Source organism: Dama dama, chromosome 28 (assembly GCF_033118175.1).
Source record: "Dama dama isolate Ldn47 chromosome 28, ASM3311817v1, whole genome shotgun sequence".
NCBI classification, from domain to species: domain Eukaryota; kingdom Metazoa; phylum Chordata; class Mammalia; order Artiodactyla; family Cervidae; genus Dama; species Dama dama.
In genome coordinates, this window is record NC_083708.1 from 45,198,022 (window position 1) to 45,216,292 (window position 18,271).

Genomic DNA, 18,271 nt, shown 5'->3' on the forward strand with positions numbered 1-18,271 from the left:
TTTTTACACTAGTCTTGTATAGATGTGAGAGTTGAACCATTAAGAAGGCATGGTGGTGGTGGTGATTTAGTCGATAAGTTGTGTCTAGCTCTTCTGACCTCATGGATTGTAGCCCACCAGGCTCCTCTGTCAATAGAAATTCCTATGCAGGAATACTAGAGTGAGTTGCCATTTCCTTCTCCAGGGGATCTTCCTGACCCAGAGATCGAACCCTGGTCTCCTTCATTGTAGGTGATCTCCTTCATTGTAGGTAGGTTCTTTACTGACTGAGCCACAAGGGATGCCTTAAAGAGGTTTAGTGCCAATGACTCATTGCTTTCGAATTGTGGTGCTGGAGAAGACTCTTGAGAGTACATTGGATGGCAAGGAGATCAAACCAGACACTCCTAAATGAAATCAAACCTGAATATTTATTGGAAGAACTGTTGCTGAAGCTGAAGCTCCAAAGCTTTGACCACTTGACGCAAAGAGCTGACTCACTGGAAAAGCTCATGATGCTGGGAAAGATTGAAGCCAAAAAGAGAAAGGGTTGGCAGAGGATGAGATGGCTAGATAGTGTCAGTGTCTCAATGGACATGAATTTGAGCAAGCCCTGGGACAATAGTGGAGGACAGAGGAGTCTGGCACACTGTAGTCCATGAGGTTACAAAGAGTTGAACACAACTTAGTGAGTGAACAATAACAAAAGTAATCAAAACGGTATGGCACAAAAATAGAAATATAAATCAATGGCATAGGATAGAGAGCCCAGATAGAAACCTACCCTCCTATCATCACCTAGTTCAGGACAAAGGAGGCAATAATATATATGGAGAAAAGGTAGTCTCTTGAATAATTGGTGCTGGGAAAACTGGTCAACTACATGTAAAATAATGAAATTAGAACACTCCCTAACACTGCACACAAAAATAAACTCAAAATGAACTAAAGGCCTAAATGTAATGCTTCAGTTCAGTTCAGTCGCTCAGTCGGGTCTGACTCTTTGCGACCCCATGGACTGCAGCACACCAGTCCTCTTTGTCCATCACCAACTCCCAGAGTTTACTCACTCATCTCCTTTGAGTTGGTGATGCCATCCAGCAATCTCACCCTCTGTCGTCCCCTTCTCCTCCTGCCTCCAATCCCTCCCAGCATCAGGGTCCTTTCCAATGAGTCAGCTCTTCGCATCAGTTGACCAAAGTATTGAAGTTTCAGCTTCAACATCAGTCCTTCCAATGAACACCCAGGACTGATCTCCTTTAGGATGGACTGGTGGGATCTCCTTGCAATCCAAGGGACTCTCAAGAGGCTTCTCCAACACAACAGTTCAAAATCATCAACCCTTCAGCACTCAGCTTTCTTAATAGTCCAACTCTCACATCCATACATGACTACTGGAAAAACCATAGCCTTGACTAGACGGACCTTTGTTGGCAAAGGAATATCTCTGCTTTTTAATATGCTGTCTAGGTTGGTCATAACTTTCCTTCCAAGGAGTAAGCATCTTTTAATTTCATGGCTGTAATCACCACCTGCAGTGATTTCTAGACACTATAAAACTGTTAAAAGAAAACATAGGCAGAACCCTCTTTGACATAAATCAAAGCATTGTTTTTTGGAGCCACCTCCTAGCGTAATGAAAATAAAAACAAAAACTACAAATGGTACCTATGAAACTTAAAATGTTTCCTACAGTAAAATGAACCATAAACAAGATGAAAAGACAACCCTTGGAATGGAAGGAAATATTTGTAAATAAAGCAACTGATAAAGGATTAATCTCCAAAACACAAACAGCTCATGCAGCTCAATATTACAAAAAAAAAAAAAAAACACCCAACCAAAAAATTGGCGGAAGATCTAAATAGGCTTTCCTCAAAGAAGACATGGGCAAGTAGCACATGAAAAGATGCTCAACACCGTTAATTGTTAGAGAAATGCAAATCAAAACTACAAGAAGGTATCATCTCACACTGGTCAGAATGTTGGTCATCAAAAAAAACCTACAAACAACAAATCCTGGAGAGGGTGTGGAGAAAAGGAAACCCTCCTACACCATTGGTGGAAATGTAAGTTAGTTTGCTACTATATAGAATAATATGAAAGCTCCTTAAAACAACAAAACTAAAGACAGAACAATTGTATGATCCAGTAGTCCCACTATTGGGCATATACTTGGAGACCATAATTCAAAAAGATGCATGAACTCCCATTTCATTGCAGCACTATTTACAATAGCCAGGACAAAGAAGTAACCTAAATGTCCATCAACAGAAGAATGGATTAAAAAATGTGATACATTTTAAAAGAGAATGTTCAATCAGTTCAGTTCAGTCGCTCAGTCTTGTCTGACTCTTTGAGACCCCATGAATCGCATTACTCAGGGCCTCCCTGTCCATCACCAACTCCTAGAGTTTACTCAAACTCATGTCCATTGAGTTGGTGATGCCATCCAGTCATCTCATCCTCTGTCGTCACCTTCTCCTCCTGCCCCCAATGTTGCTCAGCCATAAAAAAGAATAAAATAATGCCATTTGTAGCAACACAGACTTAGAGATTGTTGTACTGAAGAAAGTAAGTAACGTAGAAAGACAAATATCATGATATCATTTATATTTGGAATCTAAAAACGCGGTACAGATGAACTTATTTCCAGTATAGAAGTAGAGTCACGGATGCATAAAACAAGCTTACGGTTATCATGGGGTGGGTTGCTGTTCAGTGCTAAGGTGTGTCCAACTCTGTGACCCCATAGACTGCAACACCCTAGTCTTCCCTGTCCTTCCAGGTAAGTGGGGGGATGAATTCAAAGACTGGGATTGATACATAGACATTATTATACATACATAATAGACAACTAATAACAGAGAAGTCTACTCAATATTCTGTAATGGCCTATATGGGAAAAGAATGTAAGAAAAAGATGTGCATATATGTATATGTATAACTGATTCACTTTGCTATATGTCTGCAACTAGTACAACATTGTAAATCAACTAAAAATCCAAGAAATACATTTAAAAAAGGATTTTTAATCCCTGTAAATAGGCACTATGTGTACTGTTTGATACTGAAGTGTCATTGATTATGTCCTTAAAAAATATTGGTGGAATTAAACATGTGGCAAATTATTTTGATATAATTATTGATGAATATAAATAGAATGTTTTTAAAAGTTTTGCATATTTAAAACAATATAATTTCTTATTATGCAAATGATATCATTTACATATTTGATTTTAATGTATTTTAAAATATAAATTACCTATAACACCTGTAACACTGTGAGATAAAAGTAAGGTAAACCATTTTTGATATATGCATGGGAAGCTAAACACAGTTGGCAGAAACTAAATTTTTGATACATGGGTCTATTTTTAATTCCAGTAGGTAAATCTATAATCTGAAAAATAGGTTTTTACAAATTTTCTATATGTTTATGATATACAAATTTGTGTGTGAATGATGAATAATTAAAGGAATGCATCTGATCACATTGGGTTAAATATTTTTATGAAGAAAAAAGCTATTAAAATTAGTCCAAACAGCCAACATAGCAGTTTAGAGGAAACATGTGCTATAATTTGTTAAGCTCTAACCTTTTCTGTATTAGAAAAATACTTTGACACAAACACTTTACAAATGTCAGCAGAAAATCTATATTCCATTTCTTCACATTGGTTTTGTGACATTGTGTTTGCTGATATTCGACAAGGGATAAGTTGGGATTGATTTCTTCTGCCATCGCTCTTTTCTGTTGTATTATGGGAAATTAAAGGACTGAAATGAACTGAGTCCCTCATAACCCCATAGTCAGTCATGTGGGCAAACCTACAAGAGGTAAACCTCTGTACTCTCTGGCTCTTACAGGTCAATAGAAACTTTCAGAATAGCATACATTAAGGAATTATCCAGAATTTAAAATCTGTGAAGAAGAGAGGCGCTTCATGAATACTTTATAAAAAGGATTTCAAATCTAAATGGATTTTAATCAAATTTCTTGTTCTTAGCCTACAAATAAATGTTCATGTATCTTATTGGCAGTGGAAAACCACAAATCATTTTAGCATTAGAACTCAGCCGTCTTTTGTTTCATGTCCATAAAGCAAAGGATGTGGAGAGGCATTCCTCTGAAGACTGAGATGTGTGAGTCAGAAGAATGGATGTTAGGGCTAGGATCATGCTGTACTCGCTGAACTCTGGATACTCTATATACTCTGGATATATACTCTCTCTGTAGAGAGTGTATAGAGTGTATATATATAGTACAGAATATACTCTCTATACTCTGGATCCTAAGTGACAGAGGATCATATGCATTTTATATTGATGATTGTGTGTGTGTGTGCTTAAATCACTTTACAAATCATGGAGTTCATGGACCAGTTTCTTCTCCCCAGGTTTGAGGACATACATATTTTGAAAATCTGAACTTGAATTACTATATCATTCTTCTCCTGTATTTATGAATAATATGTACCTAATTAAATAATAACTGTAATGTGTGTTTTTTGAACTTTTACTTGATTTGAATTTTAGTGGTCTGCATATTAAGTATGTGCATCTTAAAGTCCTCAGAAATGGATCATTTGAATGTTGTAAATGCTCAGTTTAAAAATACCACCTCTTGTTAGGCTGCTCCCTTTTAAGAAAAAAATTTCTGGTTTATATGCTGATGTTAATTTTTAAAGTGACACGAGTCAATGACCAAAGAGTTTAAGTATTTATTTCCCTGGATATATATTATCCTATTGCTTAGTAGATGTCAATGATATGATACTTACACCTTTCTGATTAAGCGCCTGTTGAACTTTAGATTGCAATAATCAAAGACTTGTTCAATTTCAATTTTAGATTATTTAAGAAGTCTTCAGCAAAAAAGACATTATAATATGTGATGATTACTGTAGATGTTATGAGAGAGGCTCTTAAATCCAGTGGGAATGTTCATCAGCATACTGTAATCAGCAACTAGAGAGAAGGCTTAATTACAGTTATTTAGGTGACAAGTTGTAGTACTGGCATTGAAAGTATAAGAGGATGTCTGGATTAACACTTGCAACATGTAAGAGGGTATGAAAACATATCACTATCAGTTAGGATATCTCACTATAAGACTTTATATTAATTTGTCTTATTCTGCAAATTCCAAATTCAATCCTCACTATTACTTGCCTAAATATTTCTGAAAAAGAAGCACAGTATTTTATATGAAAAATAAAATCTTATTTGTTAAAAGAAGCTTATTTTATTTCATCTTGTGTAATTTATTTTATTTTAGTAACTTGTCAAGTGTTTAGTTATTACAACATAACATGGATATGACTATCACTTTACTTCAAATTTGTGGTAGCACATAAGACATGCAACTATTTATAATTTATTAAATACAAATTATAGCCTATTTGTTTAAAAAGAGATCTCTTTGTAGGTCTTATCTTTCATATTGTTTAAAAATAACTAATCTTGAAAAAAATCACCTTTTAAATACTATTATGTTAGTTTCCTTTGGCTGCTATAATGAAGTGGCTGAAAACAACAGATATTTATTCTCTTACAGTTCTGAAGGTGAAGAATCTGAAATCAAGATGTTGACAGGGCCTCAATCCCTTCAAAGATTCTAGGAGAGATTCCACTCCTTGCCTTTCTGGTTTCTGTAGGCTGTCAGAATTCCTGGGAATGTACCTGCATCCCTCCAGTCTCCGATTTTGTAGTCACGCTCTCTCCTCCTCCTCTGTTCGTCTATCTTCCCTGTGTCTCTGATAGGACATTGACATTGAATGTCAAGACATCTGACTTGACATTGAATCTAGGGCTCACTGTATAATCCAGAATGATCTCTCCATCTCTGTCAATATTCTTTTATCCAGTAAGTTAACATTCACTGTTTCCAGGGATTAGGAGATGGATGTCTTTGGGCGGGGGTGGTCATCACTTACCCCATTACAACTGGTTTATTTTATCACTGTATAATCAATATCATATTTCCTACCAGGAACAACTCAGTTTTTGAAAGCAGATTCTAATAAGATATGACAGATTAATTAAGTGACTATGATGTACATTTGAAGACTGTATTAATAATGTCACATGTTTTAATATTGAAAATGAATGCTAATATGAAGCATATTACTGGTTTACATTAAATTCCTTGTATGTTGTTTTATTTTGAAAGAATATTGCTTGATAAAAAAATCACTTTACTGCCTTTATGAGGTACATTGAAATATTTCATCTTTACTGATATTAAAATGCTTATTTATTTAAGGTGTAGAACATGACTTAAAGGTATTAAGGACTGAGGTAAGGACATATGCTTATTGATACATTCTAATAAGAGATAATAATGACCAGAATGTTAAAAAGTATAGATGGAAAAGAAAATATGATTATCAAAACTGTTTGTGGTTGTGTCAATAATAAGTTTTTCTACAATTAGCAAAAGAATTCTGAGAAAAATTTAAACTAGTAAATGACCCACCATTTCAAATAACAATAATTATAAGAGGCATATTCTCTCATTATAATAAAATTAAACAGAATTTATAAGCAAATATTTTCTAAAAGATAAAAACATATATCAGGTCAATAAGTAATGCAGTCAATTATTTTGTAGACAATAAAAGTAAGCACAGCATATATAAAAAAAATCAAGTGTCAACAAAGTTATAGAGATATCCATATTGTTAAGCATTTGTATTAGAAAATAAGTACTTTATAACTATTTCATATAAATAATTAAAAATGTGTATCAGAAGTGTCTAAATTAAAAATAAAAATTTAAAAATGGGCAAACAAAAAGTGAAAAACAGTAAACAATGAAAAATGGTTTTTGAAGAGATAATTTTGTGTTATTTACAAGAATAATGTTAAAAATCACTGATCACAGATCACCATAATACATATGGTAATTATGAACAAGTTTCAAATATGGCAAGAATTGCCCAAATGTGACACAGAGATAGAAAGTGAATAGCTGTTGTTTGAAAAATGGCACTGATAAGCCTTACTCACGTGAGTATCTATTTTGACTTCATTCAAGTAGCTGCACATTTTAAAATATTAGATAAATAAAACCTTTCTCTATACATTAAATAGAGTAACATCAATCAGTTCAAAGGAATGATAAATCTAATAATACATATGAATTTCAAATCTTTGTCTATGAAATGACAAAGATTCAGATATTAAAGGCTATATACTGTAGGAATCCCATTGTAGGAAACTAGAAAACATTTTAGTGACAGTAAGCAGATCAGTCGTTAATTTTAAGATGAAATCAAAGACATACTATGAAGAGCAATAGTTATAAGATAAAACTATAACTATGTTTAAAAACATCTTCATAGATAAATTCCAAAGAGGTCAATGATTCCTTTCAAATTTAAGCCATAAATGTGGAAATCATTAGCTGAAATTCCTGCTGTGGTAAGTTTGACAATTCACCCTTCACCTTGCTCTGACTTTCATATTTAGACTAAACCAGGGCAGTATATGGAGAAGGAAGTGGCAACCCATTCCAGTATTCTTGCCTGGAAAATCCCATGGACAGAGGAGCCTGGTGAGCAAGAGTCCGTGGGGTCATAAAGAGTTGGACACACCTGAGCAACTAAACAACAATATGAGCAGCAGTGTTTCCTACTTGTTTTTACCAAAGAAGTAGTCAGAAGAGTCAGATATCTGTATGCCTTAACATAGATATTGATAGCTTGAATTTAAGAAACATAAATTCTTAATTCTCTGCCAGTGATGAAATGGACCTATCATGCAGCTAGATTTCAGAGACAGGTTATCAGGTCATCATTTTCAGTAAAATTACTTATTTCTTATCATCAAAATATTTTCTGGCAATCACTTTCTTTTCTCTACCTCAACTGTTTTTCATTATTTCTGGATACACTTCAGAGTGATTTATATTCCAAATGAAGTCTTGGGTATTTGGATAGCTAGTTGCTTAAAGGTATGACATTAGATTAAATGATTAATTGCATTATTTGTTACTTTCATTATGTAATTAAGCTATTCACTCTATCTACATACTATCAATACTTAAAATGTTCTGATGCACTAGTTCCTAACTCTCTAAGGAAGCTGTGAGTCTCAAGTACTCATTTAAATTGGTAGAACGTATGGGTTTATGAGAATGAATTGCAATGAAACTTTCTCTTTATTACATTATGTATTATCTGTAATCATAATAGTGTTTTTTTCCTCCAGTTTTACTGCAATGCAATTGACATGCAGCATTGCATAAGCTTAAGGTGCATAAGCATAATGATTTTACTTACATATATCATGAAATAATCACCACTGGAAGTATTGGGACTATCCATTATCTCTTACAGATACAAAAGAAAAAAAATGTTTCTCCTTGTTATGAGAACTTTTAGATTTTAACAACTTTCATAAATAACACACAACAATATTAATTATATTAATCATGTTGAACTTTATTACTTATCTTATACTGTAAGTTTGTACCTTCGGACCCCCTTCATCCAATTCCCCCTCCGATGTCACCTCTGCTAACCACAAATCTGATTTCTTTTTCTATAACTTTGTTTATCTCTGAAGTATAATAGACCTACAACACTATGTTAGTTCCAGCATAGTGATTCGATATTTCTATATGTGACAAAATGATAACCAAGACAAGTCTACTTAAAATCTGTCACCATACTAAAATCTTATGTTAATATTAGCACTTTCCCCACACTACATTTCATCCCAGTTACTCATTTATTTTGTAACTGAAAGTTTGTACCTCTTAATCTGCTGCATCTGTTTTACTTATCCCTAAGCACCCTCCCTTCTGGTAACCACCTATTTGTGGTCTGCATCTACAACTTTGTTTCAGTTTTGTTATATTTCTTCATTTTTTAAAAATTAATAATGATAATAATAATTAAAGTGAAATACTATGGTATTTTTCTCTGTCTCTGGGAGGCTCTCCACGATCAGCCAGTCGCTCTGACCCAGGGTCCTTTCAAATTACTACCTCTGCACAGGTGGCTCCTAGTGCTAATAAGCTAGAGAGAAGATTCCAAAACGGTTCTTGCCACCACCAGTGTCCACATGTTACAGCGAGCTTCCTCAAGTGCCTCCTGCCAGTGTCTTTGTCCCCCAGGTGAGCTCCAGTTACCTTCTGCCTCTCCGAGAGACTCTCTGAGATCAGAAGGTGGATTTGCCCAGGGTTCTTTCAAATTATTGCCTCTGTCTTGCAACCTGGATCATGTCAAATTTTGTGTGAGCCCATTAAGAGTGGAATCTCTAGTATCCTCAGTTCTCTGGGTCTCCCAAAAGTAAGACCCCGCTGGTCTTCAAAGCTGTACCTCTGAGGGCTTGTGTTCCCAGTGCAGGACCCCTGAGTGGGGGTAGCCTGATGTGGGGCTTGGTCCCCTTTCTCCCTTGGGGAGAATCTCTGTGAGTGTCATTATCTCTCTTTTTTGGTTCACCAGCCTGAGGGTATGGGTCTTGAGTATACTGTGTTTCCTCCTACCTGTCTCATGTGGGAACATTCCTTCTTTGTATCTTTAGTTTAGATCTTTTCTACTAGTGAGTAGGCCATTCTAGTTGACAGTTGCTATGTAAAGAGTTACAGCTTTGGTGGGCTCATGGAAGGAGGTGAGGTTAGGTTCTCCCTAATCTGCCATCTTGGCTACTTCTGCATACGCATTTTTCAACAACAAAACTTGGGTAGGAGAGTTAGACGGAAACCCTTAAGATATCTGCAATCAGTTACCAGTATACTAAAGTATAGGTCCTCCAGGTACCTCGAAATATATTATTCCCTTGTCCATGGAATTTCCCAGGCAAGAATACTGGAGTGGGTTGCCATTTCCTCCTCCAGGAGATCTTCCCAACCGAGGGATGGAACCCGAGTCTCCTGCATTGGCAGGGAGGTTCTTTACCACTGTGCCACTTTGGGAGCCTTTGGCAAAAAATTTGAACTAAGTTTGGAAAGTAAATTTTAATATGAAAATGACCTTTGACTTAAACAAGAAAGCTGATATTTTTGACACAAAATCGTTTGCAATTTTAAAAATTTCTTAACAAAGTTTTTGTTGTGGTTGTTGTTTTGTTTCACAGCCTTCTCTTCCTGGCCCCACAAAGAAAAAAAACTCCTGAAACAAATAATTGTCAAGCAGTTGACACAAATATCCCTATGTCCCAATTTTAACATTTAAATCACTTATGTGGTCTCAATTTCCAATTCTTTCATTATTATTCAACTCTAACTGAAGGACAGATTATTAATTCTACCTGAGCAGTCTTTGGACACAATAGGATTGTTTTTTGTAACTGTAGTAGAATTTAAGGTTGATATTCTAGCACTTTATCAATCAAAACATCAAGCCTTTTCTAATATATAGGGAAATTTCTCGGGAGTTTAAGAGGATGAAGAGTTGTTTCCTACTGGAAGCACCTTTACTGCCAATCCACCGCGTTTTTGTTTTTTTTTTTTCCTTTCCTCTCCATCAGTTTCTCAGTTAACACAGAACAACTCTTTTTTTTTTTTTTTTAAACACATTATATCTACAAGTGTCATTTTAAAGAGACTCTTTCTGCTGTGTAGGAACATCTAACTGTTTTGTCTGTAAAGCCATCACTTTTTTCTAAGTGTTTTCTGCTTTTGTTCTAAGTTACTCTCATATTTTTCAATGACAAGTTGGCAGTATGAAAATGGGGCTATTTCCTATTCTTGTTTTTGCTATTATAGTAAATTACTTGCCTATGGCTAGGGACCATCTTCCAAAACTGAGGAGAGAACTAAGGTTTCATCTGTTTCAGGACCAATTCTTGAATGCTTTGTAAAGATTTTATGAAGACCCTTCCTGATATCTGGGCAAGAGAGAACTTCAGGTATTGTATGATTCTATTCTAATTGATCTGTTCCTCTCCACCCTTGAGTTGGATTCCACAAATGTCTCTACTGTTGATTTATCTTTGGGAATTCTAGGTTTCAAAAAGAGAAGTGGGCATATACATTTAATAATATCACCTTTCTTTTGTTGTGTTGGCATTTTCTATTTTTATCAATTTAATCTATAGAGTTAGGATGTATTATTTATTAAACTAGGAAAGTGAAAGTTGCTCAGTCGTATCTGACTCCATGCAACCCCATGGAGTAGTCCATGGAGCAGTCCATGGAGCTCTCCAGGCCAGAATACTGGAGTGAGTAGCTGTTCCCTTCTCGAAGGGAATCCTCCCAACCCAGGGATTAAACCCAGGTCTCCCGCATTGCAGGCGGATTCTTTACCAGCTGAGTCACCAGGGAAGTCTGGCTACATAATTGGTGAGCTCAGGGAAAAATAAACATTTGAGGTCTTGTGTTCAAATTAAGAGTTGCAGTATGAGATCAGCTGCACTCACACTTGAATATATATAATAAATTGAAATAAATTTTGTAGTGCCCAGCAGACAGCCATTTATTGTGAACTGCTGGACTGACATATATTATTTTTTAAATATGAATTCTTATGATTAACTGCATAAGCAAATCAAGATTTCTTTTTTCAGCAGCGTGCTGTATTAGAATCATCAATCCTTTATAGCTTCATCTATTAGAGTGCTAAAAGAATGTACTCTTACATCTGCTTTCAATCAATGATATAGCTTTAGAAATACCACCTATTAACATATGGAGTTTTCTAGTCTTTAGACAATAGTATAAGGAGAGTTTTATTCTGTATTTTATGTCCCTTTGTTTTGTTAGAAGAGACATATGATTATCACAAAAACATCATATAGCATCATATAGCAAAATTTATATATTTCCTCAATAAAGAGACCCTATCTTTATCTCAATTTTATATCATCTTCATTTTGGATCATCCTAAATACTCTTCTCTAGTTACCATATGTTCACCAACCAAACAAAATTTGATGACCCATAAATTATTTGTCAGGGCTTTCTTTTATCGTTATACACTTTCTCCTACAGGGATAATTTCTATTTACATAGTTTTGTCAGCTATTAATCCATGAACATGAGTATCAGATATAATTTGTACTTTTAATACAAATGTCATTTAAAATTCACTGTTTTCAAGACTGTATTATCTTCCTGCTTCTCTATCTGCCTTGTCTGATTATGCTGCTCACAAAATTCTTCAAAAATGTATATTGATTCATATAGATGCAATTACAGTCACACATAAGACACACACATAATATTAGCCTATTTTCACTGAAAGATGAAGAGTATTTAATTCAGGAATGATCTAAGATAAAGCACTTTCATTTATTAAGTATTTGTGTAGGTTACTCAAATATATTTATTTATAGTGGAAAGATAACTTGATATTGAATCAACTTGATTTGAACTGAATTTAGTTGCTTTTACCCTTTGAAGTGCCTGTGTCTGTGAATGTGGTATGTGTTTACCCTTAGATAACTTTGAAATGGAAATTGCATGCATATGAATTGATATATAAATATTATTTGGATCAGGTTATAAAAGCAACTTCTCTGAACTAGCTTCAGAAAACTATTATAGTCTTCATTGTGTGAAGTAACAACTTTCCCGAACTTGCATTATAGTCGTCATTGCGTGAGAAATATGAAAAGGCAAAAAGATAGGACACTGAAAGATGAACTCCCCAGGTCGGTAGGTGCCCAATATGCTACTGGAGATCAGTGGAGAAATAACTCCAGAAAGAATGAAGAGGCAGAGCCAAAGCAAAAACAACATTTAGTTGTGGGTGTGACTGGTGATAGAAGCAAGGTCCGATGCTGTAAAGAGCAATATTGCACTGGAACTTGGAACGTTAGGTCCATGAATCAAGGCAAATTGGAAGTGGTGAAACAAGAGATAGCAAGACTGAACGTCAACATTTTAGGAGTCAGTGAACTGAAATGGACTGCAATGTATGAATTTAACTCAGATGCCCATTATATCTACTACTGTGGGCAGGAATCCCTTAGAAGAAATAGAGTCGCCTTCATAGTCAACAGAAGAGTCTGAAAGGCAATACTTGGATACAATCTCAAAAATAACAATGAATCTCTGCTCATTTCCAAGGCAAACCATTCAATATCAGAGTAACCCAAGTCTATGCCCCAAACAGTAATGTTGAAGAAGCTGAAGTTGAACGGTTCTATGAAAACCTACAAGATCTTTTAGAACTAATACCCCAAAAAGATGTCCTTTTCATTATAGGAGATTGGAATGCAAAAGTAGGAAGTCAAGAAACACCTGGAGTAACAGGTAAATTTGGCCTTGGAGTACAGAATGAAGCAGGGCAAAGGCTAATAGAGTTTTGCCAAGAGAACACACTGGTCATAGCAAACACCCTCTTCCAAAAACACAAGAGAAGACTCTACACATGGACATCACCAGATGGTCAATGCCAAAATCAGACTGATTATAGTCTTTGCAGCCAAAGATGGAGAAGCTCTATACAGTCAGCAAAAACAAGACCAGGAGCTGACTATGGCTCAGATCATGAATTCCTTATTGCCAAATTCAGACTTAAATTGAAAACAGTGGGGAAAACCAATAGACCATTCAGGTATGACCTAAATCAAATCCCTTATGACTATACAGAGGAAGTGAGAAATAGATTTAAGGAACTAGATCTGATAGACAAAGAGACTGATGAACTATGGACGGAGGTTCATGACATTGTACAGGAGAGAGGGAGTAAGGCCATCCCCAAGAAAAAGAAATGCAAGAAAGCAAAATGGCTGTCTGAGGAGGCCTTACAAATAGCTGTGAAAAGAAGCAAAAAGCAAAGGAGAAAAGGAAAGATACACCCATATGAATGCAGAGTTCCAAAGAATAGCAAGGAGACATAAGAAAGCCTCCCTCAGTGATCAGTGCAAAGAAATAGAGGAAAACAACAGAATGGGAAAGACTAGAGATCTCTTCAAGAAAATTAGAGATACCAAGGGAATATTTCATGCAAAGATGGGCTCAATAAAGGACAGAAATGTTATGGACCTAATAGAAGCAGAAGATATTAAGAAGAGGTGGCAAGAATAACAGAAGAACTATACAAAAAAGATCTTCATGCTCCAGATAATCATGATGGCATGCTCATTCACCAGAGCCAGATATCCTGGAATATGAAGTCAAGTGGGCCTTAGAAAGCATCACTATGAACAAAGTTAGCACAGGTGATGGAATTTCAGTTGAGCTATTTCAAATCCTAAAAGATGATGTACAGGCAAATGTGGAAAACCCAGCAGTGGCCACAGGACTGGAAAAGGTCAGTTTTCACTTCAATCCCAAAGAAAGGCAATGCCAAAGAATGCTCAAACTGCCGCACAATTGCGCTCATCTCACGCACTAGTAAATTAATACTCAGAATTTTCCAAACTAGGCTTCAATAGTACGTAAACTGTGAACCTCAGATGTTCAGGCTGATTTTAGAAAAGGCAGAGGAATCAGAGATCAAATTGCCAACATCCGTTAGATCATCAAAAAAGTAAGAGAGTTCCAAGAAACATCCATTTCTGCTTTATCGACTATGCCATAGCCTTTGACTGTGTGGATCATAATAAACTGTGAAAAATTCTGAAAGAGATGAGAATGCCAGACCACCTGTCCTGCCTCTTGAGAAATGTGTATGCAGGACAGGAAGCAACAGTTAAAACTGGACATGGGACAACAGACTGGTTCCAAACAGGAAAAGGAGTACATCAAGGTTGTATATTGTCACCCTGCTTATTTAACTTATATGCAGAGTACATCATGAGAACTGCTGGGCTGGATGAAACATAAGCTGAAATCAAGATTTGTGGGAGAAATATCAATAACTTCAGATATGCACGTGACACCACCCTTATTGCAGAAAGCGAAGAAGAACTAAGGAGTCTCTTGATGAAAGTGAAAGAGGAGAATGAAATAGTTGGCTTAAAGCTCAATATTCAGAAACTAAGATCATGACATCTGGTCCCATCACTTTATGGAATATAGATGGAGAAATAGTGGAAACAGTGGCAAACTTATTTTGTGTGTGTGTGGGGGGGGGGCTCCAAAATGACTACAGAATGTGACTATAGACATGAAATTAAAAGACGCTTACTCTTTGGAAGAATGTTATGACCAACAGGCTGCATATTAAAATCAGAGACATTACTTTGCCAACAAAGGTCCATTTAGTGAAGGCTATGGTTTTTCCAGTAGTCATGTATGGATGTGAGAGTTGGACTATAAAGAAAGCTGAGCACAGAAGAGTTGGTGATTTTGAAATATGGTGTTGGAGAAGACTTTTGAGAGTCCCTTGGACTGCAAGGAGATCCAACCAGTCCATCCTAAAGGAGATCAGTCCTGAATATTCATTGGAAGGACTGATGTTGAAGCTGAAACTCCCATACTTTGGCCACCTAATGCAAAGAACTGACTCATTGAAAAGACCCTGATGCTGGGTAAGATTGAACACAGTAGGAAAAGGGGACTACAGAGAATGAGATGGTTGGATGGCATCATCGACTCAATGGACATGAGTTTGGGTAACCTCCAGGAGTTGGTGATGGACAGGGAATACTGGCCTGCTGCAGTCCATGGGGTCGCAAAGAGTTGGACACGTCTGAACTGAACGAATGAACTGAACTGAAATGTGTGAAGTAAAAAGTATTGCTTGAAACAATGTTAAATTCAATTGCTGAGTAGCATTTAAAAATATGGTTCTAAGATATTCAAAATTATTTTTTCTCTTTTTAAATATGTTAACCTCTAAATTCATTTATAATTTTGTGTTTTCTTAGATTAATTTTTTGTAGTATAGTTGCTTTACAATGTTGTGTTAGCTTCTACTGTACAATGAAGTGAATCAGTTATACATACACATATATCCTTCCTTTTCAGTGACATAGCTTCCCTGGTGGTTCAGTTGGTAAGGAATCCGCCTGCCAATGCAGCAGACGTGGGTTCGATCCTTGGGTCAGGAAGGTGCCCTGGAGAAGTGAATGGCAACCTATTCCAGTATTCTTGCCTGTAGAATCCCACGGACAGAAGAGCCTGGTGGGTTACAGCCCATGGGGTCTCAAAGAATCAGACAGGACTTATGCGACTGAGCACACTCGCACACATGCATTACTGTGGATAAAACAGATGACTAATGAGAACCTATTGTATAGCACAGGGAATTCTTCTTAGTGCTCTTTGGTGAATTATTCATGTTTTGCGACAGCTATCTACTCACACTTCTAGATAATTTTTCTTCAGAAAGTGAGATTTATAGTTAGAGAATATTATTGAAGCAATTTAGATTATTTAGGAAGAAAACAATATTTTCAATGAGATTTAACATAATTTCTCATATTTCATTCCACCTTGTTACTGTATAATTTCCAATCCATTATTACACTTTTACATATTTAAAAGGATGAAAAGTTTGGGAATGTTACTTATATTTAAGACTTTGAAGGAAAAAAATGTACATATATACTGACTTCCTTTGGGATAAACCATATGACTTTTACCCATACTATTTATTGCATTAGAAAATTAGAAAATAAATTCAGATGTTTATAAGAAATTTAAAAAATAATAATATTGACAGTAATTATATTTGTTTTGGCTTTTCAATGACATTATTTAAATATAAACCATTTCAAAACAAAATATTTGCACTTTAGCTAAATATCTTATTATGCTATTTGGTTAAGTATCATTTTCTTCTCTAGAAAAATCTGTGCAATTGTGTAGAAATGTTATTAATTGAACTGTAAAGTTCTCAGGTTTTATTGGAAGGAAAATTGTATCATAGTTCTAGATTCATAGTTTGATATCCATCTGTTACTCTCTATGAATGTGATACCAAACACATTAATTACATTTCCTGAAACCATTTGAAACATTCTAAAGTATTTATTTAGAATATTTAATAAAATGTATATTCATTCTCTGCCTGTATATTCAGCAGCCACAATGTACTATGCTAAATATGTATTGATTTAAATATTGACTTGCAAAAACAGATCACTTTTATAATGTGAGAACTTGTTGGGAAGACAGCATGTTTTCCAAGTAGGGGACAATATGTAAGCATCACTGATATTAGTTAATATAACTGATTTTTCTAGAGACTAGGAAATAATTCCACAAGGAATTGAATTCTAAATTCTTGAACAAAATGTGTGTTTTCTTTATGTTTTGGTATAGTTGTATCATCATACCTGAATGGTCTAGTGGTTCTCACTACTTTCTTCAATTTAAGTTGAATTTGGCAATAAGGAGTTCATGATCTGAGCCACAGTCAGCTCCCAGTCTTATTTTGCTGACTGTATAGAGCTTCTCCATCTTTGGCTGCAAAGAATATAATCAATCTGATTTTGGTGTTGACCAGCTGGTGATGTCCATGTGTAGAGTCTTCTCTTGTGTTGTTGGAAGAGGGTGTTTGCTATGACCAGGGCATTCTCTTGGCAAAACTCTATTACTTTTGCCCTGCTTCATTCTGTACTCCAAGGCTAAATTTGCCTTTTACTCCAGGTATTTCTTCACTTGCTACATTTGCATTCCAATCCCCTATAATGAAAAGGACATCTTTTGGGGTATTAGTTCTAAAAGATCTTGTAGGTCTTCATAGAACAGTTCAACTTCAGCTTCTTCAGGGTTACTGGTTGGGGCATAGGCTTGATTTACTGTGATATTGAGTGGTTTGCCTTGGAATGAACAGATATCACTCTGTTGTTCTTGAGATTGCATCCAAGTACTGCATTTCAGACTCTTTTGTTGACCATGATGGCTACTCCATTTCTTCTAAGGGAGGGACTAGATCTAATAGACAGAGTGCCTGATAAACTATTGACTGAGGTTCGTGACATTGTACAGGAGACAGGGATCAAGACCATCCCCATGGAAAAGAAATGCACAAAGGCAAAATGGCTGTCTGAGGAGGCCTTACAAATAGCTATGAAAAGAAGAGAAGCAAAAAGCAAAGGAGAAAAGAAAAGATTCCCATTTGAATGCAGAGTTCCCAAGAAAGCAAGGAGAGATAAGAAAGTCTTCCTCAGCGATCAATGCAAAGAAATAGAGAAATGCAAAAAAAACAGAATGGGAAAGACTAGAGATCTCTTCAAGAAAATTAGAGATACCAAGGGAACATTTCATACAAAGATGGGCTCAATAAAGGACAGAAATGGTATGGACCTAACAGAAGCAGAAGATATTAAGAAGAGGTGGCAAGAATACACAGAACTACTGTACAAAAAAGATCTTCATGACCCAGATAATCACAACAGTATGATCACTCACCTAGAGACAGACATCCTATGTGAAGTCAAGTGGGCCTTAGAAAGCATCACTATGAACAAAGCTAGTGGAGGTGATGGAATTCCAGTT